We start from the raw sequence: 25,605 nt of genomic DNA on the forward strand, positions 1-25,605 counted from the left end.
TCCACGAGCAAGGTCCCATCACGCAAACGCTTCACTGATTTTAAGGAGCCACAGATGCCCTCCAGACCCTTTTGTATATAGAAGGGCGAAACCTTCTCAAAACTACCCTCCTTCCGTTTCACAATGAGAAAAACATTTGGATTACCAGAATGCATTCTGTTACGTAAGACTGGACCTGTTAAAGAAGCGCCGGAGTCAGGGGGACTGACTGCACGGGCCCTCTTAAGAGACTGGGTGTTAGAACCTTCCAGCGGCCCACCCTTTCCGCTGGGAGGAAGAAAAGAGGATTTCGAAGGATCCATCGCGGTCCCACGAGCAGCTAGGGAACTAAAAGTCCACCTAGACAGAGCCCCGCATGCCTAGGTAAGCCTTATACAACTGAGGTGCGGCAGGTTCCCCAGAGGTCGCCCGCTATCGACTGTTCCACCTCAACAGCCATGCATCTCATCAGCGCGCAGCACACCTTGAGATTGAGGGGTTTTTATAGAGGTTTATTCCATCCTCGCGATCCGGGCGGTCAAGCCAAGATCCCCATTCCCTGAGACACACAACGTTCCACCGCCGCGCCGCACGGTGGTCGCTGAAGTATGCTCAGAGGTTACGGTGACAGGGGACTGGCGGCGCTGACCAGTCCCCAGCTCAGGAACCCTGGGGTCGCCAAGCCCGTACCCAGCAAAGGAATGCTGAGCCCCTGGGGGCAAGCACTGTCGGACTTAGCTACCATTTGGACGGGTGACCGTCTGGGTGTGCCGAGCGCTGTTGGCAAGCGGGGTGCACTCAGCCCTCGTGCGGCCCCTGATTGGGTAGCGGCTCCGGCCCAAAAACTGACGACGGTCCTGAGATCAGTGTGCTGCCCACATGACTCACCGTATCCGCATCGAGTGTCGCCCATGCCCTGAGGATGACACGGCGGTCGGCCATCGGCCAGTACAGTTGGGCCTTCAAGGCTGTTCGGACGGAGAGGGATTATAACGTTCGCAGATATGTTACTGTATTAGAGTTTCTCGTTATTATCTTATTGTTAGTTAAGAAGCAACATTTCCTAACCTTAAATTACTATTTGCTTCTGTTTACGATTTTGTGATCCCGCCAGTGGATCTATGAGGAATTTTCGCACTTTTATAGTTTAGAACAATGATAGCATTTGGAATAAGTGTAGTTGTTGGCCTCGCGGGATTAGCCGAGCGGTCTACGGCGCTGCAGTCATGGACTGTGCTGCTGGTCCCGGCGGAGGTTCGAGTCCTCCCTCGGGCATGGGTGTGTGTGTTTTCTTTAAGATAATTTAGGTTAAGTAGTGTGTAAGCTTAGGGACTGATGACCTTAGCAGTTAAGTCCCTTAAGATTTCTCACACATTTGAACTTTTTTTTGTGATAAGGGTACTTGTGAAACAATACTGTCCTGGTCTATATGTTTCCATGTGTCCAAAAATGTGTTTTCTATTCGGCACGTTTGCCCAGTTTGTACGACCGATAGAAATCAGGGCCTGTTGGTAGGGCCACATAACCTACATCTTCAGTTACAGTAATAAGCACGTTAGGCTGTAGTAACACATAAAACACTCTTCAAGGCAAGTGTCAAATTTGTTTCTCATTTCGGAAAGTACATTCATTTAGAAACTTCTACGACAGGCAGAGATGATGGACTACCACATGGTCGCGTTTATAATCTATGATAATGCTGTACGCAGATTACACAGTTAATAACAACTTTAAAACAAATAAAAAGGCATTTTAATACGATGATAAGTAAAAAGAGTCTCGCAGTGGGCATTAATAAATTATCTTTATAAAATATAGGTATTAAGCTTTTGCCGCAGATAGTTAAACGTCTCCTTTACGTTAAAATTTACCGCAAATAGTAAGTTTCAGTGCAAAATCGGCTTGCAATATCAGAAACCTGTTAAAAAAATCCTTTCTAATGGCGCCTCAGTCAGCCTTTTACGATTACTGTGTGTAGAGGAAAAAAGATGTTTACTTCAGAAATAATATATATGATCATATTCTATATGTGTTATTATGGAGTTGTGCTTAGTTGTGTGTACACGAGCGTGTCCGGTTTACAGTGTTCTTGAGCACATTTTCGTTGAATACTTCATTTTCACTGTATATAATGTTGCCAACTATCGTTGAATGTTTTTCGGTCGTCTGTTATTTGAGTTGTGGTTTTTGGATGCAATCTGATATTCGTTTGTTTATGATGTGGGTGTATTTGATATTGTGTGTGTTGGGTTCTGCTTTGAGCAACAGAGAAATTTTCAGTGGAAGGAAACACAGCGTACAGTTTCTGTACGCTGCACGCAGAGGCTTCGCGTGTCTGCAACGCGATCTTGTAAATGTCTCTATGGCAATTCCTCTTCATAACTTTATAGACTGCAATTGTTTTCGCCTACGGCTGTTTGCGCTTCGCAGTTGAAGCTGTCAAGAGTGCTACTAGGTGTCAGGGATTTCGTTAAGTTGAGGTGACTGTAGGTGTGTCTTAGTAGTAAAGAATAAATGTATTAAAACTTCATTCATGATGCAGCAGTTTCTCACGCATCTCTGTGCTTACGTCCGTGCCGGAGAGATTGAATGAATTATTATTTAGTCTTAGTTCATTGTTTTCTCCACTCAGGCTTGTTATTGTTTTAGTGACCAACATGGTCAGTGAACTGTTACTTACATTGATTTCATTATTCTTACTTTATCAGTCCAATGAGGTGACTCGATGCAGCCGTCAGGAATTTGAGGAATTGCATATTTGCAATAATCTGCGCAAATTTATTATGTACTAGCTGACAAACCCGTTATTTCCCGGGTATTCATTTCACCAGTTTTCTATTAGAAACGAAAAGAAACACTGACCTTTGTTTGTAGTGTAATCATCCCGGACAGTTTCTGTACGCTGCACGCAGAGGCTTCGCGTGTCTGCAAGGCGATCTTGTAATTGTCTCTATGGCAATTCCTCTTCATAACTTTATAGACTGCAATTGTTTTCGCCTACGGCTGTTTGAGCTTCGCAGTTGAAAGCTGTGAAGAGTGCTACTAGGTGTCAGGGATTTCGTTAAGTTGAGGTGATTGTAGGTATGTCTTAGTAGCAAAGAATAAATGTATTAAAACTTCATGCATGATGCAGCAGTTTTCACGCATCTCTGTGCTTACGACTTCATATCAGCTGAACCATATGTGGTACTATTATATAATTTCGCATGTGCATTTAGCGGCGTATGTGGAAAGTGTCTGCGAAATATATTGCTAATAGAGTTAAAAACACAGAAAAATACATTTGTACGTCATTCATGATGCGGCAGTTTTCCACGCATGACGTCATCATATCTCTTGAAGTATGATAGGCACGTGGTTCTTAGTGGTTCTTACCCCGGAGGCGATTGTTGCGTGACGGTAAGCGAAATGTGTACCAAGTTTGATTGAAATCGATATAGGGGTTTCGGAAGAGATGTGGAACATACATATACACACACACATACACACACGCTTTTTATAAAAATGTTTGGATTTTTACCGGTTTCGACAGTAGTGACCTTCTTCACAGGGAGGAAACGGATATGCAATGAGATGGATATGCAGTTCAGCTTCATGCTGGATAAACTGAAAACGATCAGAGTGATAAAATGTTTACAGATCCACGTATAACAGGCCATGGTCTCGATACCAGTACGAAATTGACTTCACTATGATTAAACAGGAAGATCATCAAGATGACAGCATAAAGACCCGATCCGTCGTGGTACCACTTGAATTATTTTTCTGTTTAATCATAGTGAACTGAGCATGTATTAGAGTGTTCGTGCGAAAAGCGATCCACAGGGAGATGTAGACAGTGAGAATGGCGGAGAGGTAAAGGGGGAGGGTGATAGGAATAGGGAGAAGTTAAATAGAGAGAGAGAGAGAGAGAGAGAGAGAGAGAGAGAGAGAGAGAGAGAGAGAGAGAGAGACAGAGAGAGAGAGACCTATGTTTATGATCCATAAGAAAAGTCTAACCCCCAACTCAGTACAGCACAAATTCTTCACCAACCCTCGTAAATGTAACGTGGTTTGTTTGATGGCTGCTATTAATTCCAGGTCTCTGTTGCCGAAGTTTACTTGCACTGTCAGGTTTTATACCTATGTTGATGTATAAAACATGTTTTTAAACTTCAGCATTTAATTTTCTAAACAACTGTTAGAAGCAGCATATGATTGACAACGACCACGTTTATACACTGTTCCTGATCTGCATGTGTTGAACATCGAAAAAATTACAAGTAATGCAGGTCTATCGACCTACCACAATATCAACTCACTCTCAAGTGACTACACAAAGGTATTTAAATACGATAGTCTCTCAACCAGCTTAAACTATGTGATGTCACAAGACCAAGTACAAATATATTTATAATTATGGAAATAAGCTATCTGAAGTCTAGCATTATCTTTATCTATATCAATGTTAAATTACAAATACTTTTCTGTTACATATTAAATCTGCTGTAATGTACATAATGTGGAATCAATCATACCTGAATTCACCACTACATCGTGAAAGTTGTCTGTAGTCTTGTAAAAATAAAGTGAGTGTAGTTTTTTATGAAATTTCAAAGGGAATCTCTGAACAATGTACCTCACTTAAAGGCATTTTCGTATCGTTCCCAAAGCTGCTGTTAGATTTCCGGAACTATGGCGGAATTAAAATTCAAATTTTTATTTTAGTAACAGTAATTCAAGTGATACATATGGGTTATAGTTGTGGGCTTATGTGTAGGTCATGATCTGTTGTCTTCCAGTATTAGCTGAAAAAACGTTATTTTTCAAAACAGTCATTTACTTCAATGAATATTATTGCAATAACTTCCTTTGTTCATATATGATGCAATTTGGGACTTGGCCCATATGTCACCTGTTATCCCATTATGGTCACTAGTTGCTGCAGGTCTTCAACTCATGGCAGTAAAATATGGGGTGGCGTATTAAAGTGATTTCAACACAATTTCGCAAGGATGGAATTCTATGAATGGAATCAGCAAGGGATCAGCAATGTTATACTGTTGTGAAACTTCCTGGAAGATTAAAACTGTGTGCCGGACCGAGACTCGAACTCGGGAACTTTGCCTTTCTCGGGCAAGTGCTCTACCATCTGAGCAACCCAAGCACGACTCACGACCCGTCCTTACAGCCTCAATTCTGCCAGAACCTCGTCTCCTACCTTCCAACCTACACAGAAACTCTTGTGCGGAACTTGCAGAACTAGCAGTCCTGGAAGATAGGTTATTGCGGAGACATTGCTTTTGTTCTGTTACAATCATAGTTTGGTCCATTTTTTTGAGAAAAGAGCAGTTTAATGAACATCAACAAGAATTGATGAGAATATGTGTTATAAAACAGCTGCAAAATTGTAATTTCTTTTAGCAGGTTTCTGCCACACGTTATAAGTTAGTGCCAGAAATAATCGTTTTAAAAGTCTCGTTCAAATTTCGTCTTTGTAAATGGAGTTTTTCCAAAAATTAGATCTCCTAACTCATTAGCGAGTTATAGTACGCACAGGAATTAATTTCTTTATTGTTATCAACCAAAGCTAAAAACATGCGTGCTATAAATGTAGCTTTAATATGGCGCTGCAGTAAAAAAACAATAATGGTTCGCTGTCTGACGTTATTACCTGTTTTTAGCACCATGAACTGACCAGTATATATGATGATCCATTGTGGACGTGGGACAGCAGCTGGTCGAACTTTAACAAAGGAATTCGCTCGCAAATCACTATACCAGAATACTACTCAAATATGTAGGGTCCATATCGGGTGTGACAATCAAAGGACGCGGACTGCGTATGGAGAACGACAAGACGATTGGTCACTGATTTATTTGGCTGCAATGGAAGAGTGACAGAAATGCTACAGAAAAGGAAAACATAATATTCAGGTACATACAGCTTCTCTCAAAAACGTGCAAAAAAAATCTGAGAGTCAGTTTTCCAGACTGGGTTTACTATACTCCGTTTAACCCCCAGTGAATATAAAGTACTAGCTTGCCTGTCGCCTTATGTGCAATCATTTCTCCTCGCTTCATCCGCCAAAAGAGGGCGAGAATAAAAAGTACTCCATAGAACGCGTTTTGCAGTAATTTTTCAGAGGGTGGACGTTGACGTAGGAGTAATACCGCGGCAGAATAGCAGAAGTGACACAATTTCTGGAAATAGGCCGCGGGTTGTCAGTAGCTCCTCTTTAAAAAGGAGCCCGAAGGTATTCGCCGTCCCCGTTCCATCCCCTAATGAAGGGCACTTGGCGGCACAATGTGGCGTCGTCATTACGACACAATTTACCAGTTTATGAAAGGATGCTTCAGGCGATTGTTCTGCCGTGAAATGGCGACAAAAGGAGCGGGGCGGCGCTGCATCGTCGCGCGCCGGCCTGAGTTCATGAGCCGTCTATTAGCCCCATCTCGGAATTCCAGCGCCGCCAGCTGCCGACTCTCTCGGAGTGAAACGTTCGCCGTGGAGGAATAGTGGCGACGACCGTGGTTTCAGCGCAGACCGTACGGAACCGCGAGCTAATTTGCGGTCTAATAAATTGAAGAGGGGCGACAGGACTGTGGGCGTGGATTAGAGCGTTCTTGTGAACAGAGAGAGAGTGTGATGCCTTCTATTGCTGCCTTCTGGCACTTCCACGAACAGCGAACGTGTAATGTCCTTTTTGTACACCCATTCAGTATTCTTCACATCGTCGAGATACGTGAAAGACGCCACAACACTGCTATTGCAGTCAATATTTGTTGCTTATGTCCGCTAATTTGAGTCAGACTCTTTTTTTAACAAGTTTAGATTCAAATTATTGCTATCGCTTGCCGCCAAAGATGCTCACGAACAGTTACTAGGCGGTCTCTTCTCTTTTCAAAACTAATTGATATCTTTGATTTGTGTAGCACATATACACCGAATTAGTTCCTTCAAAAGTCATAGGATTCATTTCATAAAGCACAATGTTTTGTCCGTTGAAAATTATTCCCTTTAATTTTTATGTAGCATAAAGTTTTTTTATTATTATTATTGTCATTGTCCAGAGATAATACAATACACAGTTCACTTCTCGTGATACTCTGTTCGAAATCGTAGGACACTACAGTTTTTCCTTACCTCGGTTTTTATTAACACAGTTTCTTTCATATGGTTCCCTACTATGAATATTCACACTTAAGCCCGATAGTAAATGTCAAAAAAGGATCTTTAAAGGAAAGTCAATTTGCGACGCGATGTTTGGATAGTAACTTCGGCAACAAGTGAAGTTCTTAAATTGGAATTAGAGATATCGACCTATTATCGATTGAGATGTTCACTGGATCTTAGTGTTATCTCAGTTCTATCAGTTTTCGTACCTTTGTCAATCAATTAAACGAACGGAGTTTTACTTGTAATTAGCCCGGCTTCCAATGAAGTTAACCATATCGCGCCGTGGCGCATGAATTTATGAGCTTTTACGTTTAGGGAACATAACATACTGTCACTTTTGTACAGGTAATAAGAGTAATTTTCTGTGCATTCAAGAGATGAAAGTAGTGAAGGGCATTTTTTATTCCATAATTACTTACAGTAATGATACCATGTTCCATATCTAACAAGCTAGATCAGTGTTATATAAAAATAGTTTGCAAATTAAATATCGTACGTCCACAGCAGGAAATCTTTCAGTATTGTGCGTATCCCCACATAATAGGTCAAAGTGTATAGAGTTAAAACGTTTTCAACTGCAGAAACTAATGGTGAAAATCGTATTTTATCTGTCGTGATCCCAACAATAAGCAATATAAAATTAATTAAAATATTATGCCATATAAACTGCATATAAAGTAAAAAGGGTGTGCGGTGGAGATTACGCTACAAAACGATAACTCCCGGGACACTCGAATCACAAGACACAAAGACTCCCAGGTGCTAAAGACTCCCAGACGCTGAAGACGTTAACAGTACGTGCGTTAGGTTTGTATAGCGGTTGTGAAACAACACGGACGTTCGTTAGAAACCCTTTGAATGAAGACCTTTGCTACAGTGCATTTAATACCCTATTCTGTTGGCTCTTATTATTCTTTTATTTAATTCTCTTTACTTTAAAACGGGAATTTGTGATTTTGTACGAAGTATGGGAATTGTTCATGGCCATTTCGAATAAATTTTAGTTTCAAGAAAGACCATATATGTAACGAGTGGTTACAAGAGGTAGACAGTGGGAGTGGAGGAAAGGTAGGGATCGAGGAGAAGAGGACGAGGAGGGAGGGAAATGGGAAGAGAGAGAAAAAGGGAAGGGGCTTGTGGAGCTATGTACGTTTGGGATCCACGAAAAACAGTCTGACCCCAGTAGGTATAGCACAAGTACTCCACAAATCGAACTTGTGAGTGCTGGCAATGTAATGTGATGGATTTGCTGGCTGCAGTTAATCCCAGGTCTTTGGTGCCGAAGTTCATTGTTTTCTCACGTTTTATAGCTATGTGCAAGGTAAGGGCTAGCAAATGAACCTGCAGATAACAGACTACTATAGGAACAAAATTAACCTACTGAGGATGATGAAACTTCACCGAAACATGCATGGGTGATAAAGGAGAGACTGTGTTTGATGAAGGCTGCGGTGTCGTCGAGTACCGAGGAGCGGCGCAAGAAGTGTCGTCCACCGCTGAGATACTGCACAGCAAAGCCGTAGCAGGAGGCGTCAATGAGATGCCACGAAGAAGCGGTGCCTTCCGTAGTTGCGAGGCGCCACCGCCGCACCTCTACCATGAAACAGCGTCGACAGACGCCAGAAGAGCTGTTCTGTTCCGAAGTAGAATACTGCCCACTTCCAGGTATTTCCTGTAATGCAGGCGTCTATCAAGTGACATGTGTCTATCAAGTGTGTATAGGTGAAACGGGAAGAACTGTTAAGGAACGCATTAAGGGGGGTAGGAGGTCAAACGGGCCGACTTGGAGCAGGAGAGGCACCACAGGACATTTTAATTTTCACTGTCTATACTTTTGCAAGTAAATTCATAAAACTTTGTCAGCATGACCAGGAAGGATTCAGGATTCATACTCGTAGCAGCGGAAGTTCAAAAACATAACAAAATAATTTTTTTACATGTGAAATTTCACCACTTTTTCACTTACTATTGACTGCATTTGTTGCTATAGGTACACTTTTCTTCATAAGTAAGAGAGACTGATCGATAAATTTTGCACAGCTTAAAAACCATAATTACAGGTGTCTGACACTCTAGAATCTATTTAATTTATGAAAAATGAATGAGCTGTTACGTTTTTAACTTTATGTTTAGAAAGAAATCAAATTTTGTAGTTAATTATCTCAATTTTTACCACAGTTTTTAATAGATTTGGAAAATTCTAGTGTTTCATACACCCGTAAGTATGGTTTGTATGTAGTGCAAAATTCATCAAAGAGTCTCTGTTACCTGTGAAGAAAAATGTACCTATACCAACAGATGCAGCTAATAGTAAGTGAAAAAATGACGAAATTTCACATGTAAAAAAAATTATTTTGTTATGTTTTTGAACATCAACTGCTATGAGTGTGAATCCCGAATCCTTCTTGGTCATTCTGACAAAGTTTTATGAATTTATTTTTAAAATTATAGACAGTAGAAAATAAAATGTCCTGTGGTGCCTCTCCTGCTCCAAGTCGACCCGTTTGACGTCCTACACCCCATAAGGAACACGAACGGCACATGCGGCTAAAACAAAGCGCAAAATCGGCAGTAGCGGAACATCATGAGAACTGTGGCTCTGACATCGATTTCAATAACGTACGTGTACTGGCTTAGGAAACAAACATTTATAGAAGGAAAGTCCGAGAAGCGTTTGAAATTTCCAAGAATGCATGTAATTTCAATAGAGATGACGGCAGTAGGCTTCCGGCATCGTGGCTCCCCGCCATCAAGGAAATGAATACGCGGCCGCGGTGTGCGAGCGACTTAAACAAATGATTCAAATGCCTCTAAGCACTACGGGACTTAACATCTGAGGTCATCAGTCCCCTAGAACTTAGAACTACTTAAACCTAACTAACCTAAGGACATCACATACATCCATGCCCGAGGCAGGATTCGAACCTGCGACCGTAGCGGTCTCGCGTTTCCAGACTGAAGCGCCTAGAACCGCTCGGCCACCGACTTAAACAACGCACTGCAAGTCACCTCGGCGGACAATAATATTTTGGGTAAATATTCCCCCTCTCTTGCTCTGCCCGTTTCGAATCTAGCCAATGATGACTACCAACCAATAGTAGTAGCAGGCCGGCCGGTGTGGCCGAGCGGTTCCAGGCGTTTCAGTCTGGAACCGCGCGACCGCTACGGTCACAGGTTCCATTCCTGTCTCGGGCATGGATGTGTGTGATGTCCTTAGGTTAATCAGGTTTGAGTAGTTCTACGTTCTAGGGGACTAATGACCTCAGATGTTAAGTCCCATAGTGCTCAGAGCCATTTGAACCAAGTAGTAGCAGGAATTTCAACCAATACCCCTTTTACAGTGTAATTGTGGCATTGTGTCTCTCTAGCCAATGACGATGGGCCGCCAATGGCATCCACAGACGATTAGCCAACAATGCCCCCTCTTCTGCATCAGAGTGGGAATGTTAGCCTATGACTATGGCCCACCAATGGTAGCCATATGAATTTCAACCAATACTATCATTTCTCCAGCACGAACGCGAGAAAACTCCCCTTTATAAGAGGACGCGACACCCGTCTCTGACAGTGTTCTAGCAGTGGTGGGCACCATAAGATCCTGAGGAAGATTCCAGCGGAGTGGTCGAAACGTCGATCATTTTAGTAGAAATATGATGCGGCCTAATAACCCATAAGATTTCAACTTCAGGACAAAGGCCACGAAAGCTTTCGGAATTACATATTTGATGGTGTCCAGCACGCGTGAGAGAATGCAGTACCTCGCTTTAGAAGTTTGTTGCTTTTACTCGGAAACAGCTGGTTTCTGAACATTAATTACTGTTCATTTCATTATTTATCCAGTATCTTAAATATCGGCAAAATCTGTGATAAGCATATGTAGAAAATCCCTGTATCGTGCACGGTAGCTAGCGAAATGTGTCTCACATCTGTTGTTTAATATTTGCGAGAATTTTTCCTTGTTTAATAGTTCCTCGCTGTTGCTGACATAAATCGGAATAATTAATTCTCTTCTTTGATAGCTGAATTTTACTTTGGCTCGTAATGGACCATCTATCGCCTAATTACTTTAAGTATTTTAAATGGTACGCATTTCTGATGTCTGCTACAAAACTCCATTGGCTGTTTTGTAGGTCTTTCCAGACTTAAAACGACGAAACTACGTTATGTCAGTGTATACTTTGAACTGCACTGCACTGAACTTTGTTGCAAGGTCGGATGACAATCGTCGCATTTAGCAGATAAAGACATAAACATGGGTAAGTGCTATAGATAATTACAAGAAATATGCCAATTTAAGAAACAAAATGAAATTGAATTGCGATGGTTGAATAATGATTATTCTTTAAATGACAAACAATATTAATGTACAGTTTAGCTTCAGCAACAGTGGCCACATATAACTTTGCATTCAGAAATACATTTCTAGTCTTATGAAGAACATTCACAGTTCAAAGAGCGTTGGATTTCAGTTACAGTCAGTATCTACGAGGTGGACTATTTATGACTTAATATGTTAGGTGAGTTTAGAAATGTCACTATAGCGTATGTTTGTTGTAAAATATAATGTGAGTGTACACGTAAAACAATACACATGTTTGCTGAATGAACCAGTTGTTTGCCTTAAATTATTTCTGGTACCAACGTCAAAGTTTAATGAAAATATCCAGTAAAAGATTTCAATCCTCTCTGTTCCTGAATACGTATCCATTTAGAAAGAGAAGTTGTAATGAGTTAAGAATATTTTTGTAAATACAGATGTCTACATAGTGTAATATGGTTCAAATGGCTCTGAGCACTATGGGACTCAACTGCTGTGGTCATCAGTCCCCTAGAACTTAGAAGTAATTAAACCTAACTAACCTAAGGACATCACACACATCCATGCCCGAGGCAGGAATCGAACCTGCGACCGTAGCAGCCATAGTGTAATACATTTCTTTATTTATATTGATGTTTTGGCGTTGCCATCGTCAGATTAATTCTTAAAAATTATGACAAATGCTCACTGCGGATTTCAATAAAAACTGGTACTGAATATTGTTTAGAATTTTCTTAGATGTGATCTGATGATACCAATAGCCAAAACGTCGTTATAAATAATGAAATATTTTAAGTGATCCAAACGTAATTAGAAAAGAAATCCGCAACTACCACAGATTTATTTGGGAAATTTATTTCCTTTGTTAGTGAGTTAAGAACAGTTGCGGTTGATATAGAAACGCCTGTAATTGAAGCTTTACCTTAAAAATAAGAAACTGGGAGCAAGAAATACTAATGACTTAATTAAAGATGTGGCGCAGGCCGAGCTACACGAATCTCTCAAATCAACGACAAGTTTTTGCACGTTTCTCGCCTTTGAAGCTGTGAACGAGTTATTAAAAGCGCAATTTCCCAGATCAATATTCTTTTCACGGGTGCGTTACCAAAGTCTCGCGATATTGCTTCTGTAAACCAGTTGCAGGTTTCAGAGGATGGAAAAAAAAATTAAAACCCTCTCTCCACCGGCGTAGAAAGTGAAAAATTGGACAGCGCCTTCGACGTCTAGATGGCGAGAGGTTAACGGGAAATCCGTGTCGAGGCGTCGCTGGCGGCCCACTGAGCCGGAAAATGTCCATCAGCGGCGGCGGCGACGGAAGCAGACGTAGGGGTAGGCGCGGCGCGCAGGGGTGGGGGCGGCGCCGCCGCGGGCTTATTGCAGGAGACGCGACGTTGCAAAAACACGCCCCCCCCCCCCCCCTCCTAACCCAGCCCAGACCGGCTCACAGGCCGTCGCTCGCGCTCATAAGATTTCTCGCAAATCCTTCAACGACCGCCACCTCTCCACCTCGCTATTCAGTCACCACGTTCCACGCCTTACGTTTTCCCTCTGTTTCTCGACATCTCCTGATTAGAAGAAGTGGAAAAGCTAAATGACAAATCACGCTGACTTCCTTTCAGTACCTCATTTTATTCGCCAGTTTATAAGGCAAAGCAATAATACTGTCAATTTCATCCCTCATAAATGTTGCTTCACCTTGTAAACAAAACGGAAGTTGCCTTAAAAAGTTTCCAAAAAAGAAGTTTTGTTGCCCAGACCACAGTGATACATATTCCAATTACTACACTACTGGCCATTAAAATTGCTACACCAAGAAGAAATGTACATGATAAACGGGTATTCATTGGGCAGATACATTATACTAGAACTGACATGTGATTACATTTTCACACAATTTGGGTGCATAGATCCTGAGAAATCTGTAGCCAGAACAATCACCTCTGGGCGTAATAACGGCCTTGATACGCCTGGGCATTGAGTCAAACAGAGCTTGGATGGCGTGTACAGGTACAGCTGCCCATGCAGCTTCAACACGATACCACAGTTCATCAAGAGTAGTGACGCGTATTGTGACGAGCCAGTTGCTCGGCCACCATTGACCAGACGTTTTCAATTGGTAAGAGATCTGGAGAATATGCAGGCCAGGGCAGCAGTCGAACATTTTCTGTATCTAGAAAGGCCCGTACAGGACCTGCAACATGCGGTCGTGCATTATCCTGCTGAAATGTAGGGTTTCGCAGGGATCGAATGAAGGGTACAGCCACGGGTCGTAACACACCTGAAATGTAACGTCCACTGTTCAAAGTGCCGTCAATGCGAACAAGAGGTGACCGAGACGTGTAACCAATGGCACCCCATACGATTACGCCGGGTGATACGCCAGTGTGGCGATGACGAATACACGCTTCCAATGTGTGTTCACCGCGATGTCGCCAAACACGGATGCGACCATCATGATGCTGTAAACAGAACCTGGATTCATCCGTAAAACTGACTTTTTGCCATTCGTGAACCCAGGTTCGTTGTTGAGTACACCATCGCAGGCGCTCCTGGTTGTAATGAAGCGTCAAGGGTAACCGCAGCCATGGTCCCCGAGCTGATAGTCCATGATGCTGCAAACGTCGTCGAACTGTTCGTGCAGTTGGTTGTTGTCTTGCAAACGTCCCCATCTGTTGACTCAGGGATCGAGACGTGGCTGCACGATCCGTTACAGCCATGCGGATAAGATGCCTGTCATCTCGACCGCTAGTGATACGATCTAGCACGGCGTTCGGTATTACCCTCCTGAACCAACCGATTCCATATTCTGCTAACAGCCATTCGATCTTCGCAATCGCGATAGGCTACAATCCGACCTTTATCAAAGTCGGCAACGTGATGGTACGCATTTCTCATCCATACACGAGGCATGACAACAACGTTTCACCAGGCAACGCCAGTCAACTGCTGTTTGTGTATGAGAAATCGGTTGGAAACTTTCCTCATGTCAGCACGTTGTAGGTGTCGCCACCGGGGCCAGCCTTGTGTGAAAGCTCTGAAAAGCTAATAATTTGCATATCACAGCATCTTCTTCCTGTCGGTTAAATTTCGCGTCAGTAGCACGTCGTCTTCGTGGTGTAGCAATTTTAATGGCCAGTAGTGTAGTTAGCTAGTTACTTCCATGTTCCATGGATTATTTTGCACGATAAATCGTCATTATCTGGAACGAGTCGTTTTACATTCATATTGCAAATCAATTTGTACATACATCTATTTGTACTCTAAACATCAACATATAATCTTTTTTTTTTTCGAAATGAAAACAAGATATACAGTTTGAGATAGCAATTCCTACCCACCACCTTTTACACGTTACAGACAAAGCAACTGTTCTACGGATTAGAAGGAGTTGTCAAGGAGAAACCTTTTTCAATTTGCTTTCAAAATTTTACCTTGCTGTCTGTTAGACATTTTATATCACTGGGTAAGTGGTCAAAAATTTTTGTTGCAGCGTTGTGCACCCCTTTCTGTGCTAAAGACAACATTAGTGTTGAGCAATGAGTGTCAATCTTTCTCCTAGTATTGGAATTGTTTGCACCATTGTTCCTTTTGAACTGTAGTAGATTATTTGCAACAAACTTGATGGGAAATAAATATACTGTGAAGCAATATTCAGAATGCCCAACTCCTTAAACAGATGTCTACAAGATGATCGCGGGTGAGCACCACATATTATTCGTACAGCACGATTTTGGGGAACGAAGACCTTGCTTAAAGACGAATTACCACAGAAATTTATTCCATATGTCATTACTGAATGAAAATAAACAAAATATGTCAAGTTACTGATTTCTGTCTCCCCAAAATTTGCTATGATTCTAAGTGCAAATGTGACTGAAGTAAATTGTTTTAGGAGTTCCAAAATGTGTTCTTTTTTTCCAATTTAAATACTCATGAATATGGACACCTAAGAATTTTGAAGTTTCCGCCCTATGTATTAATTCATCCCATGTATTACACTTATCACTGGTGTAGAACCCCTAGAAGTGCAGAACTGAATATGATATGTCTTTGTGAAATTCAGAGTAACACCATTCGCAGAAAACCAGTCAATGATAGTTCTGAGACTGTTCACCATTTCTTCCATTTCTGTATGTTTACTGGGAATGATTACAGTACTGGTATCATATGTGAAAACAAAGTTATATTACCACCTTCAGATCATTTTATGCGTAAATTATGAAACCACTACGTGTGGCACATCACTATCTGGCCATTGGAATCATGGAAGTAAACTCATTCAAAAGACACTCCCATGCAAACGTGAGTACACAAAAATAAAACCGTAACTGCATCAGTAATCCTCTCAGGTAACAAATACATCAGACAGAGAGCATACACTGCTATCAGATGTCTCTATGTTGATAACTGGCTCTGTACTGCTGATGTACTCTGTGCCTTGCTTATACAGCTATGAGTTTTGTTTTAGTGCTCTTAGTGTCGCATGGGAGTGTATTTTCCGTGTCTTTATATCCATTTTCCAGTGGCCAGATGGCAATGTGCTACACATAGCGGCTTTATAATCTACGCATTCGATGATCTGAAGATGGTAATACAACTTTGCAGAAACCAGTAATCAGAATATGTTATAACTTCAATCTGGGCAATAAAACTTCTATTTCGGAAGCTTTTTCACACTGACATACACTGAAGCGATAAAAAAAACATAGAATACCTCCTAATATCGTGTTGGACCTCCTTTTGTGGGGCATAATGTAGCAGCTCGGCGTGGCATGGACTCAATAAGTCGTTGGTAGTCCCCTGCACAAATATTGGACCCTGCTGCCTTTGAAGTCGTCCATAAGTGCTGCCGGTGCAGGATTTAGTACTCGAACTGACCTCCCGATTATGTCCCATAAATTTTCTACGGGATTCATATCGGACGATCTGGGCTCGGAAATCTTTCCACATGGCTCACCGCAGTACAAATGACAGCTCCGTCAATGCCCTGACCTTTTATATCTTGTGGCTGCGATACTGTTGCTGTCTGTGTAGGTGCATTCGCTATCCCACGTCCTTTGTCCCCTTAGTGTAGAGATCGCTCTCTTCCTGACAACGTCAGGTAGTTACAATACTGAAGTTGTATTACTGAAGTTGTTAACATTGGATTGGCAGTTTGTGTCCACAGTTCTGCTGCAGCAAGCGAACATGCATACGTTGAAGCACATACAGAAACATGAAATTTCCTGTGAAGCACCCTTTATGAATGAGATGAATCACATGTTATGGCGACGTGCTGATACCTAAATCTTCTTCAGTAGCCTGGAGACTCCCTGGTCATGAATAACTTTCGTCTACTTTGGCCCATGACGTGCCACGCGATTCTAACTGGATCTTCCCAAAGAGCCGTGGAATTCGTTTTTCTTGCTTAGTAAGCACACTGCTCTACCTTGACACTGCGGTTCTGGTGCCAGGGGCACTCTTGCACCGACGTAGTTGTTCAGAACAGCAATGACTGAACGATCACCTCCTTGATACAGACTTACGCCCATTAGCTATCGTATTGCTATAAATGACTATAAATGTCACATCAACATATTTACGAAATGAGTATTATGATGTCTTAAACGGATCACCAACTCTTGACTGCAACACAAGAGTAACACTTTCATCAGTATACATGCGAGCACAACAAGACATCTTCACTGTGGATACAATGAGTGCTTTGGTTAACTGGGTTATTCTTGTTGTTATAACAAAATTAGTTTTAATTCCTGTTTAGTCAAGGCGTTTGTAAATGTTTGCTTAGTGAGCATGTATGATGGTACATTAGGAATGCATGTATCGATAAGTTCGAAAGTGTGTTACATTATTCATAAGTATGTGCAACTTTTCAGAAGACGACTGGGCGAAAACTACAAGCAGAAACTGCGTACAGAAATTATATATCAGTTGATAGGCGTTTTCTCCAGTTATTATCTCATACTATACGAGCTCAGTGTGGACACCATGTGTGATGTGGCAAATTTCTGTGTGTTCTTGCAGTGCACTGAAGTCGCTAATACGAATAGCCCAGGAAGGCGTGAGACCAGCCCACTTTGGAAATATGTTATTGTCTGTCTGCAGGATCTAACTCATTTGATGCTACAATACAGATCAGATAAATTGTCTACATATTCTGACACACCTGCCCTCTTGTGCAACTACACCTTGGCGAGAATTATGATTTGTGGAGAGTTGTCTTATCCGATGATTGGTCCCATTATCTGAAAGTCTTGTAGTTTTGTGCAATTGTGTTCTAAAACTCCGGAGGAACTTGTCAAAAACTTGCGTATACAGGCTGTAACAGATATAGGTGCGGATATTTTTATATGTGGTACATTAATATGTATGTACATCAGTGCTTTGATTGTTTTTTCCTGCATCGAACAGTCTTCCCACAAACATGTCACAAAATTTATGACCTGATGTTTTCTGCACAATCCTGGACTACGCCTGTCTGTATAGACTAAACGTTTTGTATGCAAATTCCCACACTTCAATACCTGCCTTGCTGCCCGGGGAAAAAATAAGCATCAATAGCTTTCTTTTGCCACATGTAATTGGTAGTACGAACCAACCTAAAAACATATTACTTGTATTGGCAATAATTATTAGTCTGCAAATGATCTAAATAACGATGTAATGTTGTTCTGTACACCATCCTGATATACCTGTTACACCCCATATCTGTACATTGTGTGTGTGTGTGTGTGTGTGTGTGTGTGCGTGTGTGTGTGTGTGTGTGTGTGTGTGTGTGTGTGTTTTGTCTCGTAGAAATCTGTCGCCCACAAGAACTGTATTAATTTTGATGTGACTAGAAAATGATTCAGAAGAAGTCACTGTTTGCTTGCACACTATTTGAATATCATACTATAAAGAATCAACAGTCACTAGATTTTTAATAAACGTGACTATGGTATTTATTTACGTCATAATACCACATCCTTATGTTACAATTTAATTGATAAAACTCTTTTGCACAATGGACAAAAAATTACTAAGTGAAAATGGAGATTTTTGTGCTGTCGTTGCGGCAGTTTGGTTGTAGAGCAGCCAAGGCAAGCGGTGCATAACGTTAATGTCACTCCTATTGGACAACAGATGGCGAAGAAAATTTGCTGGTGCCAAACCATTCAAACAAATGCAGCAGCAAAAATTTCACACATCCGATGTGTTTTTACTTCACAGTTTATTATCTAATGTGCTAAGGAGTTATACCATTGCCTTATGAAGATCTACTATTCTCATGCAAAGGTCAATAAAGTTTTACAGGCTTAAAAATGAACCAGTAACTAAAATTAATTTTGTTTTATAATGGAATGACAGTTTAATCTCCCAGACCACACTGTATCCTAGATGACGATGTGTTGTTATGAGATGCATATTCATTCCATGTTTCGTTTGTGTAGTATCCTGCTATAAGTTACGAAGTAAGTGTTCAGTTTCACCATAGAAGAAAACTGATTTCTTAACGAGATCGATATGGTACTTACACATGGCCACGAGAATAATAATGACCACAGAACACAACTGTTGTATTTAAATGCTTTTCCAGACAGTAGACATACAACGTCTGTGCTTTTTATCACCGAGCTGCTGAAAATAGATTCCTAGAGCCATAAATCCCGTGGATCGACGTAGATCAAAATCGCTCGAACCCTGGACCTGAAGGAACGCATTCTGCAGGTTGTTGAAGAATGCATTTAACGCAATGATCACCGTCTTATCTTGTGATGCATTTCATGTCACTCGTTAAGCGTGCTCGATAGGCAGTTCGAGAGCCTTTATGTGCTTCGAGCTATACAGGACGTTCTGCGTGCGGTACCAGACCCTTCGGCGATGGTCGGCAATCTTTTAGCAAGCGAGGGATACATAGAGACAAAATAAAACTAAGTTAGTGCTGCCGAAAACTGTAATTATTTGTTGGGAAAACCTTTTCAGTTCTTCAAAATTAGATGACAGGCTGCCATACAATTTAATGAGATAATTTATTTCAAAGAAGGAGTATTTTTAGTGTGTCATTAAGCTCAACATCAATCAAATTCATTTATAAATAACATGATACGTCCTCAATGTCACAGGAGAAAGTGTGTGCAAAATCTTCAGTTTACCAGAAATCTTCTCGATGTCACAAAATCTCTCTTTGAACTGCTTTCGTTGACGAATTAAAATGCATTTGTATGTTCCTCGAAAACTTTATTGCCATTTGTGAAACGCTCCAGCTTTTTATCGTCAATATGTTTTATGTAGAGCTCTTTTTTCATTTGGAATGCCTTACGCCTGTGTGCATACGAAATACTAAATTTTCCTGTGAAGTCTCATATTCAGCGTAGGTAAATCTGTCAAAATGCTGAAGTCTGTTGACCATTGAGAATCTGTGAGTTCCGAAATACATATGCCCTTTTCTGTCATAACTATGTTGTTTTCTTTTCTGAGTCAAAAAAATATTTTCAGTCTGCAGATCTACTTGACCATTTCACTTCAGAATAGTACATGGCATCTCGGTGATCTGGTTCCATATCTGACTGAAACTGTTGAAATTGATGGTGTATCAATCCATTCTTTCGGAAGAATTTTATAGTGGATATCATAATGTCCAGTACTTCTTTCCATGCAAATGTTGTGCAGCATAACGGTTCTTGATGGACAGTACAATCGAAAAATAATGGGATATCGCTACCCAGCTCTGTGAGATTAGCTTCCTCTCTGCCTACCACACCCTTGTCTTATCTATTAATATTTGTGCCTCCATTAGTTGCAAAACTTATCAATTTTAGTCATGGTAATTGCATTCATACTAACGCTTCTTCTAAGTGGCGAAATAAATCTTCTGCTGTAGTCATTATTTTCGTGCTGCATAGCTGTAAAAACTCCTAAAAAATTTGAATTTGTGATCAGTTCTGCGAACAAATATCAGTAGCTGCTCAACATCCGAAACATCATCACTTTCATCGATGATGAAAGGGAACCATTCAAATAATGGCGTCTTTTCCTGAAGATGCTCCCATCATTGTCATTGCCCAGATGTTCAGTACTCTGGGAGCACGTTCTGGCACATGGACAGGTATCTTCAGTTTTTGTGTTTTCACGCCTCTACAGCACATTTTTTTTATTAGCTCGATGTCAGTATCGCTATCGGTCAGATACCACAAAGATTTCGACTACCCTTGAATTCGCACGTATAAGCGACTCGATACTTTGAACCTAGACCTTAAAAACATTTTGTTGGCTCTTTACTTACGGTCTGAACGCGTTAATTTTACTTCTCCGTAAATCATCAACAAGAAATTAAAATTTAGCCTTATGCCTGCTATCGTAATGGCATTTAAGATTATATTATTTTTGAACAGCAGTAGTTTTTTGACTTATTACTATTGTTACTATTATTATTGATGTGGTCAGTGAAAGCTATTAAGCCTACAACACAGAGTAAACCCTGTAATAACAGATGTATTATTTTGTTGCATCACGCAGTTCACCTTTGTGAACTGAAGTGTGTCAGATAAAAAAAAAGACCTCTCAGACTTCGAAATTCAAAACAAAATAGTTGTTAGTTTTCTACAGCACAGTAATTCGTTCCGCTCTCGCTTTGGTGACCGGTGGTTTATAGTTCAGCTACCAACATTGTGACAGTGTCTTTAGTTTTGTTCACAGATGAAACGACATTTCAAGGAGTCGATGTAGCCAAGTTTCAGAATTAATGGTTGTACTTTATGATTATATGGTTCAAAGCGTTAAATTTAGATGTAAATGTGAAAAGGGACGCTTTATATTAACTGTCTCTCACGAATTATTTGTCTCTGATAGGTTGCAACTATAAAATTATAACCTGACTTTTGATGGAAACAGAAAAGTGCCACCTTAAAAATTGATAGCATTGAAAACCTGTGGACTCCAAACAGTAAAATTAATTATGCTCGAGAAAACTTACTGGGTAACTGACATGAATGTGGAATAGTCGTTGTTAGTTTGTCTGAACACTGTAATTGTTAAGAACATAACTTACCTCTGTTATGAAACTTCCCGGCAGATTAAAAGTGTGTGCCCGACCGAGACTCGAACTCGGGACCTTTGCCTTTCAAGGGCAAGTGCTCTTCCAACTGAGCTACCGAAGGCAAAGGTCCCGAGTTCGAGTCTCGGTCGGGCGCACACTTTTAATCTGCCAGGAAGTTTCATATCAGCGCACACTCCGCTGCAGAGTGAAAATCTCATTCTGGTTACCTCTGTTAGCTATCACAATAACTTCCCTTGAGACTAATCACCAATAACTTGTAAGTAGTTGTGTATCTCAAGGGATACTTGCTTAAATCGGAATTCCGTATCAATACTCGTGATAAAGGCTGTAACATGCGTAGCTGTCTTTTCACAAGACTTTTAGATCAGTCACGGTTTACAGTGATACACTGGATTTTGGAGTATAAATACAGACGAAAAGGAGAAGTATTATTCAATGAAGAATAATGTCTAACATATTACTATACAGACCATTACGAAAAGAAAGCGAAAGACACGACTTTTGATAGTAGTCAAGGTACGTTCTTCGAAGTTGTTTCAAAACCATTATTTGCAGCTATAATAAATTTACTTTCGTCACAGCTGAAAGCAAAAGAACAGAAGACTGAAACGATATATGACTGTACGCATTTGAATGATGAGAGGCAATAATGGAAAGTGTAGTTTATTACTTCATACAGAGAGAACTTCTAGAGTCATTGTATCGAAATAAACTGAGCTTTACTACGTAACACTCACACCGTCATTCGTAGTGCAAAATATCGTTTTCATTCCCGTTATGAGAGCCGATCGGCAATACCGTATTACGTCTTCAATTAAGTTTTCTGCCGACTGTTTAAGAGAAACTACAATATATTCTTCGAAACTTTGAATTTGGATGTGACCTCAGTTTCGTGAACAGTGTATTACATCAGATTAATTTACATATCTCAGTATTCTGCAGTTAGGCGACATTTACGACAGTAATTGACCTGGATTCGCCATACAAATTATGATCAGCAGAGTAGAGCCCCTGGGGCATAGACTGGCCCGCGATACACAACACTGAGTGTCATTTTTGACAGGAACAGCAGGCATGGGGAAACGTGTGTACGTACATGCCCATTCGCTGCAGTTGTAAAGAGTGTAATTGAATTTTAAGTAATAGCCATTAGGAATCACATGGCCCATAAAGCCATTTCAAATGTGCTTAAATGAAACCATATGGGCGTGTAATTCGAGGACATAAAATTCGAAGTTTGAAAATACCAATAAAGGCTGATCCCATGTGTACAGTTTTATGAAATAAAATTTGCTCTTCACTTCGACACTTTCTGCAATGTGTTTACGAAACATGTATAACATACTACTCAAATTCATACACAATACCTACACGTTTTAATGATCGCATCAAAATTACAGTATGCAAACTATTGACCATTATACGTTGAATAAGCGTTATGTCTTCGACAGGTCAATACTTCTAGACTTCATAAAACCACAGTAATTTTTCCGTTACTGATTTCATTACAGTGGACCTAAGAGCACTAAGATAACAGCTACTTCACTGTGAGAAAGTCGTTTCTGGCTGTATGTCATTCATGGCAATAGTGAGTTTTTATATTTAATTGATGCTTCAGAACTTTGTCTTGGGAGGCGATACAAACTTGTTGAAGTTAGAATATCTGCTACTTAATTGCAAGAGGTATTCATGAGGCGTCGACAACTACATATACGATTTTTTTTGGTAATAGATAACACTTTTGGAACTGCTTCAAAGTAGACCAATTATGATGGAACTAACGTCTCAGTATGGTTGTTTGGATTTTTACATGAAACAAATAATATTTTAACCTAAGAAAATGCAAAAAATAGTTATTTCACTATAATTTTACTGACTTTGAGGCTGTTCCAAACCTGCAGTGTAATTTTTTAAAATGTACACTGTTGTTAATCGTAAACATCTCTCATAACTAAGTTCTTTTTAAAGCAGTCTACAGATCTTCTCCAAGTAAAGCATTTGTAGGTTTAAATGAATAGTGAAACTGGAGATAATGGGGAAAAAAGAAGACAGATTTCGCCTTGCAACAGTGGATGACTTTTTTGTGTAGAGAAGAGAGTTATTTCTAGAGTTATACGGTTACTTCGATTAGACAGTGAAAGAGGGAACTGAATGTACACTATTATACTTTTGTAAAGAGGATATTAAATGGAGCCGAAAGGAAAATTCTATAGGTATGTGATAATTAGACCTTCAAACAATAATGTATGAAGAAAGCAGCATATTAAGGCTGTAGACATGCATTTTGGATCTAACATTCGTAAATGTGTGACAGAACCATGGCGCAAACTAACTTTGATTGAACTGTCAGTTGTAAAAAAGGTAAAAATTGCGTTTTACTAGTGTTCTTCCTTGTCGAAAACCGTAATGGGTATAAATTCTGATGTTGATATACGTGGTAGCTTAATATGTACACCCATCAGTGTCTTGGCTGTCTTTTTCCGCGTCCCAGAGTCGCCCCATAAATACGCCACATAATGTACGACTTGATGTTTTCTGCATTATCGTACTGCATCACTAAGTGGAATACACCTGTCAGTATGAAATAACTGTGACTGCACTTGTCAGTATAGAATAACCGTTTGCGTCCACGCATCCACACTTCAGTATCTGACCTGCTGCCAAGGGGAAAATAAGCATTAATGGCTTGTTCTTGTGACATTTACTTGGAGGTACTAACCAACTTAATAACATACAACCTCTAATAGCTATCATTGTTAGTCTGAAAATGATGTAAATAATGACGTAATGTCGTTCAGTACACCGTCCTCAGTCACCAACAGAAATATCTTTACATACCATGACAAAAATTCTCGAATGGAAAAGGGTTTATGGCAAGGGTGCAGTGTCTCCCTCTACAACTCAACCTGTGCATCATAGAAGACTTGTCTAGAACTATAATTAATTTCAAGGTGAAAGGATATGAATGATGACATTGCTATCCTCAGTGAAATTGAGAACGACACGAAGGACCTGTTGAGGGAATGAGTACAGAATGCGGACTGAAAGTAAACCAAGGAACGATGGAAGGAATACGAGCGACACAAATGAAATTAGCGATCCACTGTACAGAAAAATTATGGGCCAATATTACGCAAGGTGAATCAGTAGTGTTACATTGGAAGCAAAAGAACTCATGACGGACTATTTCAAGGAAAGAGGGCATTCCTTACGGAAAGAAAGCTACTAGCATAAAACAATGGCCTTAAATGAAAAAGAAATTTCGAAGAATATACGTCTGGTGCACAGGACTGTAAGGTAAAGCAAAGAATCGAAAGTTGCTGAAAATTGGGTATGAGCTGGTAAGGTAAGAAGTGAGCTCTCGTAGAATCGGCGATGAAATGAGTATGTGGAAAACACTAACTAGAAGAAGAGACAGTTTTAAGATATCGGGGAAGAACTTCACAATTCTAGAGGGAGCCGTTTAGGGCAAAAATTGTAGGGGAAGTCTGCCATTAAGAAATATAGAAAAAATAACTGTATACGTTTGGTGCAGGTACCACTGTGAGGGGAAGAGGTTCACTCAACAGAGGAAATCGTGGCGGGTCGCCTTAAACAAGTCAGAAAACTGGTGACACAAAAGTTCAGGTGGGTTTGTATGTGTCTAATAGCCATCCAACACATGATTCTACTTATCCAGCCATGCGCACATTTTCTCGCTACCGATTATAACCGAATGTTCCGAAAGGGCAGTGTGGATAATTTTGGGTTGACAGTGAAAATAATGTGTATTTAAACCCAAAAATGTACTTACTTCTCGACGTATTTCCTTTTAGGCGAAACTACTTTCTCTGTATTCTCCCATTCAACTTAACGCATCCCTAAGTTGGAATTCTGGAAGATCTGCGCAATGTCCATACGTTATCTTATACTGTAACCGTTTCACAGCGACACATTTCTTTCACCGATTCAGTAGGTAAAAGTTACTGGTTGCCAAATCGGCTGGATACGGTGTATTCTTCTATTTCCTTATTACTTCTCAGCCTATAAGTTCCTCCGTCAGAAATTTTGGGGCCTAGTATTTTCCTAATAATCTTTCTTTCTTTTGAACTTTTTCAGTATCCCTCTTTCTAT

The 25,605-nt window shown here is 40.5% G+C and overlaps 1 non-coding gene across 1 annotated transcript; it reads right to left on the bottom strand.

Moving 5' to 3' along the window:
• Positions 1-21,518: 21,518 nt before the first annotated feature.
• Positions 21,519-21,594, bottom strand: Trnas-uga. Its single transcript has one exon. It is a non-coding gene; the product is annotated as a tRNA-Ser (tRNA).
• Positions 21,595-25,605: the final 4,011 nt, after the last annotated feature.

Source organism: Schistocerca americana, chromosome 5, assembly GCF_021461395.2.
Source record: "Schistocerca americana isolate TAMUIC-IGC-003095 chromosome 5, iqSchAmer2.1, whole genome shotgun sequence".
NCBI lineage: Eukaryota > Metazoa > Arthropoda > Insecta > Orthoptera > Acrididae > Schistocerca > Schistocerca americana.